Source organism: Elephas maximus, chromosome 23, assembly GCF_024166365.1.
Source record: "Elephas maximus indicus isolate mEleMax1 chromosome 23, mEleMax1 primary haplotype, whole genome shotgun sequence".
In the NCBI taxonomy this organism is placed as follows: Eukaryota; Metazoa; Chordata; class Mammalia; order Proboscidea; family Elephantidae; genus Elephas; species Elephas maximus.
The window spans coordinates 60,416,931-60,430,943 of record NC_064841.1 but is presented as its reverse complement, the minus strand read 5'-3'; positions in this window follow the sequence as shown (position 1 = coordinate 60,430,943).

Sequence of the window (14,013 nt, the reverse complement as noted above, 5' to 3'; positions counted from 1 at the left end):
TACATAAGTATTTACTCAACAGACATTTATTAGATGCCTATTGTTTCCATTACACATGTTGCCATCTCTAAACAAACGTGTATCTTGATGGCTTGGAAATGAAGGTGGTGTTTACAACGAGACAGCAGTGGTTCATTAAATTCATGTCCGATTAAGTATATCTTTAAAACAAACATTCATTGAGAACCTACTATGAGCTAAACAAGTTCTGTCCTAGCCTCTGACATACAAAAATGGGTAAAACACAGCCTTTGTCCTGAAGAGTTACTGGGGATCATGAAGAAGATGTGAAAGAGAAAGCAGTCATCTCTCAATACCACATTTGACAGAGTTTCTTTTATACCCTTGTGAACATGGTGGAGAAAAGCAGGGTAAGATGCTGCAGTTAGATGGCTTCGGTATTCTTTCATTAGGCATAATCCAAATGTTGATAAAGCTGGGGCACCGAAGCTCCGTGAACATTATCCAAAGAATATTGGCAAATTGACACTTGTCAACATGGTGTTTATTTTCCTCCTTTGGATTTTAAGTTTCTTTTTTATGTAAAAATTACATGCCTCAGATGAGGAAATGCATGGCATACTTAGATGACTTGCAGTATGTTGCGTTACCAGATAGGTAATGTGATAAATGACAGTCTAGGATTTTTAAATTTCCATCAGCTAGATAAATGGGCCACCAAAACCTGACAGTGAAACCTGTTGGCATTGAATCGATTCCAGCTGATGGCGACCCTATAAGACAGAACAACTGCCCCATAGGGTTTCCAAGGAGCAGCTGGTGGATTTGAACGACTGACCTTTTGGTTAACAGCTGAGCTCTTAACCACTGTGCCACCGGGGCTCTGATAAATAGACCAATGCTAACAAAATTAAGTTTCATATGGAGAAATGTTAGCCTGTATTAAACATCATTGTGGAAACAGGTACTTTAATAGGTACATCACTAATGATAAAAACCCCCCACATCACCAAAAAGCAAGTAGGCACTGTTTTATCTTCAATCCTTAAAATGTTCATTCCCTTTGAACTGTTACTATTTTACTTAGCAAGCCAATCCTAAGAAGATAATTGCAAATAAGAAGTTTTTCTGTGCTTATTGCAGTATTACATATTGTTGTCGGGTGCCGTTGAGTCATTCCAACTCATGGCGACCCCATGTGACAGAGTAGAACTACCCTGTATGATTGCTAGGCTGTGGTCTTTACAGAAGCAGATCACCAGGTCCCTCTGCAGAGCCACTAGGTGGGTTTGAACCGCCAACCTTTCAGGTGTTCACCAGGCATTTAACTGTTTGCACTACCAGCTCCCTAATATTACGTGTGAGAACTAAAGAAGAAAAAGTTGCAAACAACCTAAATTCTAAAAACTTGTTAGTTACTGTAGAATCGATTGTGACTCTTGGTGACCCTCTGTGTGTGGAGCAGAACCAGTCCATAGGGTTTTCAAGACTGACGTTTCAGAAGCAGATCACCAGGCTTGTTTTCTGAGGTGCCCTGGGTGGTTTCAAATCCCCAGTCTTCAGGCTAGTAGTTAGGTGTTTAACCATTTTCCCACCCTGAGAACCATTCTGAAAACTAGGCTTAAGGGAATACAGGACTATCCACCTGAAATACTATGCAGCAATTCAAAGTAAGAGTCATGAAAACTTCTAACAGTGTTTATGATACAGTGTAAATGTTTAAACATGATACAAAATTGTATATGCTGTATTACTGTAATGATATAAACAGTAAAAACCTAATGGAAATAAAGACTAATTGCCCAAAGCATTTATATTGGCTTTCCTAAGGTGGTAAAATGGAAGAGTAACTTTTTCTCTATATGCCACGATGGTTTCATGAACATATATTACTTCCATAATAGAAAAATAAGCACTAAAAATAGTTATCCAGTCTTAACCTTTTAATTCTGAGGAATAGGTACATGGGTGTTTGTTAAATTGTTGTTTGTATTTTGGGGGCTTGTTTTCTTTTTCAAATAAATGAATTTTGTAAAGACAAGATGAACACTCATGGCTTGGCATTTCTCCGGTTTTCACTAGTCTTTTTCAAAGTCCTGTATATTCCATGGAAGGCTGGCTCAATAGTATATGAATTGATATTATATATACAAGGATTCTGTTGTTAAGGAAGGAGCCCTGGTGGTGTGGTGATTAAATAATACACCTGCTTACCAAAACGTCAGCAGTTCAAATCCACCAGCTGCTCCTTGGAAGCTCTATAAGGCGCCTCTACTCTGTCCTCTAGGGTTGCTATGGATCAGAATCAACTCGATGGTAACAGTATGTTTGGTTTTTATTATTAAGGAAAGGAGCCCTGGTGGTACAATGGTTAAGCCCTCAGCTGAAAGGTTGCTGGTTCAAACCCACCAGCAACTCCACATGGCAAAGACCTGGCGATTTGCTCCCATAAAGACTGTTGTTGTGTGCTTTCAAGTTGAATTCCAACTCAAGGCACATAACAACCCATAAAACTTACAGTCTAGGAAACCCTATGGGGCAGTTACACTCTGTCACATAGGGTTGCTATGCGTTGGAATTGACTCAAGGACACTTAACATTAACAATTGTGAAGGAAGTTTGGAAAACACTGAATATTTACTGCAGCTCTTTCAGAGCCTTTAATATGTAAGTACATAGAGGGTCAGCGATGAAGAAGACTCTGAGATGGATTGGCACAGCGGCGGCAGCGATGGACTCAAACATAGCAACCATTATGAGGATGGCACCAAAAAAAACTGAACCCACTGCCGTCAAGTCGATCCCGACTCATACCGACCCTATAGGACAGAGTAGAACCACCCCATAGAGTTTCCAAGGAGCACATGGTAGATTTGAACCGCTGACATTTTGGTTAGCAGCCGTAGCACTTAACCACTACGTCACCAGGGTTTCTGTGAGGATGGCACAGGACCAGGCAGTATTTCATTCTGTTGTACGTACAAGCACAAATGAGTTGGAGCTGACTGAGCAGAACCTAGCAACACCAACGTATATTCTAATGTCATAAAAGCAGGATATAATATGTAGTATTTACCAGAATTGTTTAAAACCATGGGATACTTTTTCCTCTGTCAGTGATCCACAGAACACACTTTGAGAAACAGTCCTAGTCACCTCCCTTCTCATTTTCCTGTGTAACATATTTTAAAATTTCTCCACATTCTTCATTCCAACCTTCTACCTTGCCTTCCACTTCATACATAAAAAGAAAACGTTTTCCTAACCTCATTGGAGCTGGAACCCTGTATTCTATCTAAGAGTAATCGTTTCATTCATGCTCTGAACTTCAGCCTGCATCATTTCCTCAGGAATCTCATTATTTTCTACCCAGTATCTTCTGACTTTTAGTGTATAAATACGTGAAGTCTCACATTTAAATAATTAGTAAAGCATCTATACCTTTCTATTGAGAAACAAAAATATTTTTAAAAAACTCACAGATAACTGATACACTGCCAATAGTAGACTGATACAGCCACTTTGTAGGGCAATTTGACAATATCTGTAAAATTTTTAAATATCTGTGATGATTAAGTTTGTGTCAACTTGGCTAGGCTGTGGTTCTCAGTGGTTTGGCAGATACTATAATCCTCTGCTTTGTGATCTGATGGGATCAGCCAATCAGTCAAAAAGGGAATTTCCTTGGGGGTGTGGCCTATATCCAATATATATGGATGTTCTGTCAAATTTTGTACTCTCTTGATCCTGTACCCTGCTCGTCATCCTCTGACCTCTGGCTCTTGGGATGTAAGCCAGCACCCTTCCACCTGACTTACAGATGTTGAAATTAGCTTCCACAGCCCTGTGAGCCAGCAGTCTGATATCTGACCTGCCGATTTGCAACCACGTGAGTCAGGAGAAGTCTCCATCCTGACAACTGACCCACGAATTTGGGGCTTGCCAGCCTCCACAACTGTGCGAGCCATCTCCTTGAAATAAATCTTTATAGACCCCAGCCTAAGACGTTATGCATCACCTATGACCAGGCAATGGCATTCTTGGTATCCACCCTATAAAAACACCTACTTTTACGCTTAAGGAGGCTTGCATTAACAGTGTTTATTTGAGGCATTTCTGATAGTAGTAAAATTGGAAACAACCTAAATGTTCAATGGAAAAGTAAGCCTGTATGCCCCATCGTCCTCAGATCTGTTGTTGAACGAGAACAGCAAGATGCAGATAAGTATGTGGAGTATGGCACCTTTCCTGTGAAAAAATACGTTTACTAAAAGTATACGTAAAAATGCATAGAGAAAGGGCTGGGAGGATAAACATAACTGGCTAAGAGGATGGGGATTGCGAGTAGTGATTAAAGGAAACTTTAGTTTTATCTGTAATGTTTCAGATTTTACAAGAAGAACGTATGGCTGCTTGTGTAATTAAAATTTTATTTTTCAAAAAGCCTTCGCGTCTGGGGTCTTAAATGCTAGCAAGGGGTCATCTAAGAAGCATCAATTGGTCTCAACCCAGCTGGAGTAAAGGAGAATGATGGACACCAAAGACGTGAGGTAAATGTAAGCCCAAGAGACTATATCAGCCTGAGACCGGAAGAACTAGATGGTGCCCGGCTACCACCAGTCACTGCCCTGACAGGGAACACAACAGAGAATCCCTGATGGAGCAGGAGAGCAGAGGGATGCAGACCTCAAATTCTTTAAAAAAAAAAAAAAAAAAACAGACTTAATGCTCTGGCTGAGTTTGGAGGGACCCCAGAGGTCATGGCCACCAGACCCTCTGTTAGCGCAAGACTGGAACCATTCCCAAAGCCAACTCTTCAAACAGGGATTGGACTGGACTATAAGACAAAATGATACAGATTAGGGGTGAGCTTCTTGGCTCAAGTAGACACATGAGACCATGTGGGCAACTCCTGTCTGGAGGCAAGATGAGAAGGCAGAGGGGAACAGGAGCTGGTTGAATGGACACAGGCAGTACAGGGTGGAGAGGAGGCGTGCGCTGTCACATTAGGGGGAGAAAGGTTGGGTTACGTAGCGAGGTGTGTATAAGATTTTGTGAGAGACTGAATTTGTAAACTCTCACTTAAAGCCCAATTTTTTTTAAAAGCCTTCACTTACCGTTGGTTTCTTTGTTTTGCCTTAACTTCTCTTCACAGACGATTTTTTTTAAATCGTCCATTCATAGTCAATCTCTTCATCTCTCATACATACCTGGTGGTGGTGGTGGTAAGTTGCCATCAAGTCGATTCCCACTCATGGCAACTCTGTGTGTACAGAGTAGAACTGGTCCCTAGGGTTTTTAAGAGCGTGACCTTTCAGAAGCAGATTCCCAGGCCTGTCTTCCAAGTTGCCTCTTGGTGGGTATGAACCACCAACCTTTTGGCTAGTAGTCAAGCACTTAGCCATTTGCACCACCCAGGGACTCCACCAGGGGTGGAGCCTGATGTTAGTCCTTGATATGTTAAAATATATTTTTGCTGAAGCCACCGTTGACCTAGTTGTTAAATTGGTTACATATTCTTTAGCCATTTTATATTTCCTCTGAAGTATTTAACAGTATTAACCATTTTCGCAGCACTCTTGTTTGGCTTCCAGTCACCCTTTTCTCCTGGTTTTCCTCCTGTTTTTTTAGTCCCTTGATAGTGTTTCCTCTGCCTCTACCATTCTTTCCTCTGCTTGCATCATAAAAAAACCAAACCAAACCCACTGCGGTTGAGTGGATTTCAACTCCTAGCAACCGTATCAGACAGAGTAGAACTGCCTCATAGAGTTTCCAAGGAGCACCTGGTGGATTTGAACTGCCAACCTTTTGGTTAACAGCTGTAGCACTTAACCACCACGCCACCAGGGTTTCCGCTTGTATCATGGGACTTTAATAAATGTCTGTGAAATAAAGTTCAAGTGATTAATTTACTATAATTCAATGCGATGCATAGATTATCCTCCAAGCTTTAACTTGTGCTATGAACAAGAAGTGTATTGTTAATGAGGAAAAAGTGCACTGGATTTGGAATTAACTGGTTTGAAACCCGGTTTTCTACTGCATTATAGTTGTGCGGTTTTCAGCAGGTGTCTTAACATCTTTTAGTTTGTTTCTTCAGTTTTTAAATGGAAATAACAATACCTACCTCGTGAATGAGATAGTCTTGAGGGTTAGATAATATAATGAGAACTTGGAGAAAATAATCTGTCAACCACTAAGTGAACAAAATGTTTACAAATGCCTTTCTGTGTAGAGTAGAGGTTCTGCAATGGAGTTTACCTCTGGCAACTTAAGTTGTTACCTCCTTAAGCGTACTCTCTCCTCATTCCTTTTCTTACGTGATGATGGTGATGGTAATTACTGTAGCAATGCATCAATTCCATAGTGTCTCATGGCTTGCCCCAAAATAAGTCAGCTTGGGCTAAAACTCCATGTGCCATGTTCTTTCTCGGGTTTGTGACCTCTAATTCTGGATTCTCTTACTGGTGCCTTCCACATGCTGTGAGATTAAATATACTCCCTCCGCATCCTCTGTGATAATCTATCAAACTCCTATGTCATTCTCGTAGATCGTCAGTTGAGATATACCTCAGCAAATCTGGGATTTTGAAACCCGTAATAGCATACTAATTTTTTTTTTTTTAATAGCATACTAATAGGGAGGGAGGGAAACATCCAAGATTATTTGTGTTTACGCTAGCAGTATTCACAAATGAAGGACTATGAAGTATGGCAAACTAATGAGTGTTTTTTTTTTTCCTTAATCTGATTATGTAATTTTTTTCTCTTTAATTTTATTTCTAAATCACCTTGGTTAAAAACTAGATTTATTCTAAATTAAAATGTAATTTTGAGATTTCAGCAATTTTATCACATTTTTAAAATATCATGGTAATAAATCATTTAAGGGAAGATTTGATTTTTGGAAATAACCCAAAATCATGTAAATAATTAGAATTACTAAGCAGGGCTCTGTCATTCACAATTAAAAATAATAAAGTCAACTTAAAACCAATATTCTTGTATGATTCAAAAACTGATGCTGAAAATACATTCATGAAAACAATAACATTTTAGAATGTAAGTGTATAACCTTCCCTGGTAACTATAATAATTTATACAAGAAAAATATTCATTCGATTGTAGTCTATTTACTTTTTTAAAAAATTATTGGAGGATCTTATTATCGCACATTTCGTATCTCCTAAAAGCACATTTTGTAAGCAACTACTAGAGTAGGGCTGTCTTTTTAAGAAGAGTGCATTCTTGAGGTCATTTTACTAAGACTAAATCCACAGTCAACTCTAAGTCATTTTCATGCTAATGAAGATTGCATCTGTCTTGGTTATCTAGTGCTGCTGTAACGGAAATACCGCAAGTGGATGATGGCCTTAACAAAGAGAAATTTATCTTCTCACAGCCTAATAGGTTACGAGTCCAAATTCAGGGCTTTGGCTCCAGGGAAAGGCTTTCTCTCTCTGTTGGCTCTGGAGGAAGGTCCTTGTCCTCAATGTTTCCGTGGTCAAGGAGCTCTGCTCTTGGTGCTGCTTTCTTGGTGGTATGCGGTCCCCAACTCTCTGCTTGCTTCCCTTTATCTCTTCAGAGATAAAAGGTGGTACAGGCCACACCCCAGGGAAACTCCCTTTACCTTGGATCAGGGTGGAGACCTGAGTAGGGGCAGGGTTACAATCCCACTCTAATCCTCTCAACATAAAATTACAATCACAAAATGGAGGACAACTACACATGGCCTAACCAAGTGGACTCATATTTGGGGGGGACATAATTCAATCCATTACAGTACCCAGAACTACAAATAATCCACAAATTATACTTGCGTTGGGATGTAATGGAACGATTATTTTGTCTGGGTGGCCTCCAGCAACGTTTCCCAGCAACAGATGTTACACAGCTAAAGGCGAATGTTAGTGTTCATTTGTATCAAGTGTCAACAATTGGAGGGCAACTTCGAAAGTTCTGAGTGGTGAGTGATTGTGTTGTAATAGCAGTATTGAATTTTCAAAATTCTTCTTTAAAACAATTTAGAGTAGAAACTAAGGAGCCCTGGTGGTACAGTAGTTAAGCGCTCAGCTGCAGACCAAAAGGTCAGCAGTTAGAACCCGCCAGCCACTCCACAGAAGAAAGACTTGGCCATCTGTTCCCATAAAGATCACAGCCTTGGAAACCCTATGGGGCAGTTCTGCTATGTCAGATAGGGTCGCTATGAGTCGGAATGCCTCCACAGTATTTTAGAGTGGAAACTATCTATGGATGTTAGAGCTGGATACTTTTGTGTCCCAGAAATGAAGTGTGCTGCATTTATATATCTTATCTATTCATAAAGCTATACATCACCTTAAGATCTAAGCTGTGCTTTATAATTCTACACAAGAGTTAGTAGCAGCTTCCCAGCGTTAATCCTGTTTTGATTAATTTTTGGTGCACTAGAAGTAAAAACCCTCCTATTTCTGGCATTTGTGATATATTACTGCGATATTGAAAGTTTTTTGTGTGTGTCTGTTACCCTCCAGTAGAAGAGAGAGTTTTTTATCACTATCATCATACTCATATATGTTGTATAGATTTTGGAATCTTTATGATATTAAAAAGCAATTTGTTACCTTCCTTTTCAAGTTTTCAAAGGACTTAAAGACTCCCTTCTTACTATATTCCTGTGAGATAACATTAAAGGCATATAAAATTTTTGATAGGATATGAAAAATATTTTTTATTAGGGCACAAGTAATATTACTTATATTTTGGGAATAATCCTGACAATCAAGTGTACCATTGTTAGCACCCATACAGCTACCATCAGCCCTAAAAAAGGACTTTTAACCTAGTAATGGCACACTGCCATCACTGCTTCTGGTTAAGCATCCCTACTTACTCCAAGAAGAATGTGGCATCAGGATTGGAGGAAGACTCATTAACAACCTGCCTTACACAGATGACACAACCTTGCTTGCTGAAAGTGAAGAAGACTTCACTGATGAAGATCAAAGACCACAGCCTTCAGTATGGATTACACCTCAACATAAAGAAAACAAAAATCCTCACAACTGAACCTGTAAGCAACATCATGGTAAATGGAGAAAAGATTGAGGTTGTCGAGGATTTCATTTTACTTGGATCCACAGTCAACACCGAGGGAAGCAGCTGCCAAGAAATCAAAAGACTCATTGCATTGGGTAAATCGGCTGCAAAAGACCTCTTTAAAGTGTGGAAAAGCAAAGATGTCACTTTGTGGACTAAGGTGCGCCTGACCCAAGCCATGGAGTTTTCAATTGCCTTACATGCATGTGAAAGCTGGGCAATGAATAAGGAAAACTGAAGAAGAATTGATGCCCTTGAATTATAGTGTTGGTGAAGAATATTGACCATACCATGGACTGCCAAAAGAACCAACAAGTCTGTCTTGGAAGAAGTACAGCCAGAATGCTCATTAGAAGCGAGGATGGCCAGACTATGTCTCACATACTTTGGACACGTTATCAGGAGGGATCAGTCCCTGGAGAAGGACATCATGCTTGGTAGAGGGTGAGCAAAAAAGAGGAAGACCCTCAATGAGATGGACTGACACAGTGGCTACAACAGTGGGCTCAAGCATAACAATGATTTTGAGGATGGCGCAGGATGGGACAGTGTTTCATTCTATCCTACGTAGGGTCACTATAAGTCAGAACCGAATTGGCAGCACCTAACAACAATGCTTACTCCAGAAAATAACCTTAATACTTCTATTATGTATAATATGCTGCATTATTGTAATTATAAATCTCATATCAGTTCTATATTAATTATTGATTTTTGCTATTTCAAAGATTAGATACTTGTTTCTGTTCAGATTTTCTAGTTTGTGTCTTTGATGAAAGCCTCAAATCAGGAGTCTTATTGGAAATGTATTAAAACAAGAATCTTGATAAGATGGCATTAGTAAAATTAAAATGAAGCTCCTGGAAGCAAGAAACTTTGTCTTTTGCACAGTCTACAACTCTCGCATTACCTAGTATAGGGTAAGGATCTAAGTACTACAGTTTATTTAGTATTTTCTTAATGTTTGCCTAAATGCAAACAAAAAGAAACCAAGAGTAGCAACATTAATATAAGGTATAGGAAAATTAAGGCCAAAGCATTACATGTGAAGAAAAGGGATATTATGTAATGATGAGAGATACACTCTACAAAATAATAACAACCTTAATAAACTTCTATGCACCGGATAATGTAACCAAGTGCAAAAATACCTAGCAATTCAAGAATTTGGTTAGAAGCATTCACACACAATTATAATGAGTTTAATAAACCTCTTTCAGAATTTTAACATAAGTAGACAAAACAAGGATAGATAATATGTTAATACAATCAACTGGCTTGATTTTTAGCCAAATATAGAACTTTGTACCCCATTACAGAAGTGTGCATTGTTTTCACACGACCCTGGAAGATTTACAAAAAGCAACCAAACACCTCTCAGTAATTAAAGCTACCACAAATGTTGGAGACAGGAATTTTATAGGCTACTTTTCTGATTATAATCTAGTATACCTAGAAATCAGTGCTAAAAAAAAAAGAAGACCATAAAGTCTACTTTTGGAAAATTAATGATTTTACAGTAATTCCAGGACCAAAGAGAAAATACAACTGAAATTATAAATATCTAAAAGTTGATAGAAAGGAATGCATACTGCGTTTTAAAAACTATAGGATACATTGCTACATTCAGAGGGGGGCCAGACTAAGGCACGTGAGGGCCCTAAACACTGATAACCTGTGATGCCCTCCTCTGTCACGCATTGGAGTGGGATATGTGAGTTATATATATACATCTGAAACTATATGTGTGTGTGTATCTTAGCTATCCACGTAACTTTTTAAAAGCAACTGTAAGCAATTGAACACAAAAGTGGTGTATGCCATTTTACTGGAATGAGATGAGCTAGATTTTAAAATTTGGCCATCTAAAATACTGGTCTCACCCTGTCTGGAGCAAGGGAGAAGGAAGAAAACCAAAGACAAGGGAAAGGTTAGTCCAAAGGACTAATGGGCCTCAAATACCACGGCCTCCACCAGACTGAGTCCAGAACAACTAGATGGTGCCTGGCTACCACCACAGACTGCTGTGACAGGGATCACAATAGAGGGTCCCAGAAAGAGCTGGAGGAAAATGTAGAATAAAATTTTAACTCTCAAAAAAAAAAAAAAAAAAACACTTACTGGTCTGACAGACTGGAGAAACCCCAAGAGCATGGCCCTTGGACACCCTTTTAACTCAGTACAGAGGTTACTCCTGAGGTTCACCCATAGATTAGACAGGCCCACAAAACAAAAGGAGACTAAATGGGCACGCCAGCCCAGGGGCAAGGATGAGAAGGGAGGAGGGGAACAGGAAAGCCGATAATGGGGAACCCAAGGTCGAGAAGGGGAGGGTGTTGACATGTCAGGGGGTTGGCAACCAATGTCACAAAACAGTATGTGTATTGTTTAATGAGAAACTAATTTGCTCTGTAAACCTTCATCTAAAGTAAAATTAAAAAAATAACATTTTCTATTCTTTGCTCTTACAAATTCTTCAGTGATTTCATCACAATTGAGCTGCTGAACAATATTTCCTCCAAACATAAGGAGAACAATGAATCAAGTCTTTCTTGAATCACTTGTATGCTGAGGGTTTTGAGTCTCTTTAGGGACGAAAATGAGCATTCTGTTGTGCAGTTTGTGATGATTAAAGTTAGGTGTATGCATATAGCAAGTTTGATAAATATGCATTGTATTTTATCTCCTGTTATGGAATCATACGTGCCTACGTGACTAAAATTTGTATTTCCTGAGTCTGTAAACTTAGTTCTCATGTAAGAATGAAATTGTCATACTTCTCCATAAAGGTTTGTTTCTGAGTCATCCAGATAAGCCTGCATTAATTTCTTGGATGTTCTCATGCATTCTTCATCAGGTAGTGTATATCCCTATTGTTTAAGAGGGAAAATCTATTTGAAAGCACTTCATACACTTTTGCCCTTCTTTGCATGTGAGATTCAAATATGTCAATAACGGTGTAGTATGTGGTTACACGAAATTGATCTCTAGCACTCACTTCTGGAGCACTTCTGTCATTTATTCGTTTCTTTCCAATGCTTCTATGGTGGTAAGCTGCTTAGTAATCAGTATTTGGCAGTATTTGTTTTGTTGTGTTTTCAAAGTCTTTAATTATGTAAATACCCTGTGAATGACTGGGAGAGATCTGTCCATGTCTTTAAATTTACTTATGAATCTGGGAGAGCTTGACTCACCTGATGAAAATGCTGCAGTATATTATTCCACATAACCAACATTTTGTTGGCGATGTTTTCAGCTTTTCTTTTGGTATCTCCTTTCTGTATCTAGCCTTCAGCAATATTTTCTAAGGCATCTAAAATCTGAGTGTACAATTCCAGGATTGCACTTGTTGCTACAGCATGTACTTCCCAACATGCACTAGAAAGACAGTTTTAATACTTGATCGTTACCTAAATATGTTTTAAGAACTGCACATCGGTGAGTAGAGGGGGCAAAAAATGCAGGGTAACTGAACAGTAGGAAAAAAATCAACTGCTTCCAGACAACAATCTACTGTACTAAGTCCTACAAGATTAAATGATGGTGCAGCACATGGTATGAAAATGGCATATTCATTAGGTTCTAAACTTTTCTGTTGCATCCCTTTATAATGCACTGACATATTGGCAGAATTGTCGCAGGACTAACCTCTGCACTTAAAAAAATCAATTCTGCAAACTTCACATAAATAGTGAAGTACTTGATTTGCAGTTTCTTTACCGGGATGACTTTTTAAGCTAGTAAATGTGATAAATTGCTCGACAGGTTTTCCATCTGTTGGAAACATGTGTCTTAAAACAATACTTAGCTGATCTGCGTGAGAAATATCAGGACTGAAATCCACAGACAAAGGGAAATATTGAGCTATATACTTATTTCACTGAAAAGAAATGAGCGAATTTTATCACTCGTTTTTAATTCTTCACACAATGTTTTATACATACACAATGGGGTGCCCTTTCCTGTGTCACCATATTTTCAGATGTGACCTGCTAAAAATGGATCAAACTGAGCAACAAGTTCAAGCCAAAAAATATCCATTTTGTGGGGACCCAAACACTTAATTTCTTCCTCAAAAAGATAGCCCACGTTCAGTGATTGTTATGACTGAAACAACATATTGCAAAACGGCTTTCCAATACTGATGTTCTTCATTGATTTGTGTTTCCAGTTCATGAATTAAGCCAAAACCATATCTTTGGTTTAAATAGGACAACATACAATTTCTGTGAATTGAACTGTGTTATCATGTATATCAATCATATTCCACTTGCACCAATTTCTAAATCCAACCGTAGCAAATTGAGAAGTGATTTAGCACTGAGTAGTTTGCAAACAAAGCAATATACGAGCCAACTGATGGGGAATACACTAGCTACTCCCTCTTATAATTTTCACCATTAGCTTTTTACCCTTGAAATATATTCTGGCTACAGAACCTTGTTTGTTTACCATCCAGATATTTTCAACAGAAATTTTCAAATTGTCCACTGTGGTGTTGACAATCACCTGGCCCTCTTTCGATCCAATAATTGACATTATTAGAAGAAAATTCATTCCACAAAGCAAGATCTGTATTTCTGTCATTTATGAGGTCTGAAGATGTGAGAATTTCAGATTCTAACATAGTTTCACTTTCTACACCATTGTTTTTATTTTTTACTACAGTAAGGAATGGATGCAGAATTTGGGACAAATTCTGTTATATACATATTGCTGTTAGTAATTTCAGCACTATCGGTACTAGTATACCAACTTGTACCCACTAGAGAGTTCAATGGAAGACTCTTCTGATTCATTACATTTTAAAAAGGAAGTAAATTTTGGAATTGTCTTTAGGGATTCACAAATCCTTTTCTTTTTAACTTCTGCGAGCTTTCATTTTTGCACTCCACGTAGTTGTTGCTGTTTCATTTTACATGGATATAAAATTATGTCACTTTTTAAAATTGGTTCTACCGTAGCAAGTAAATT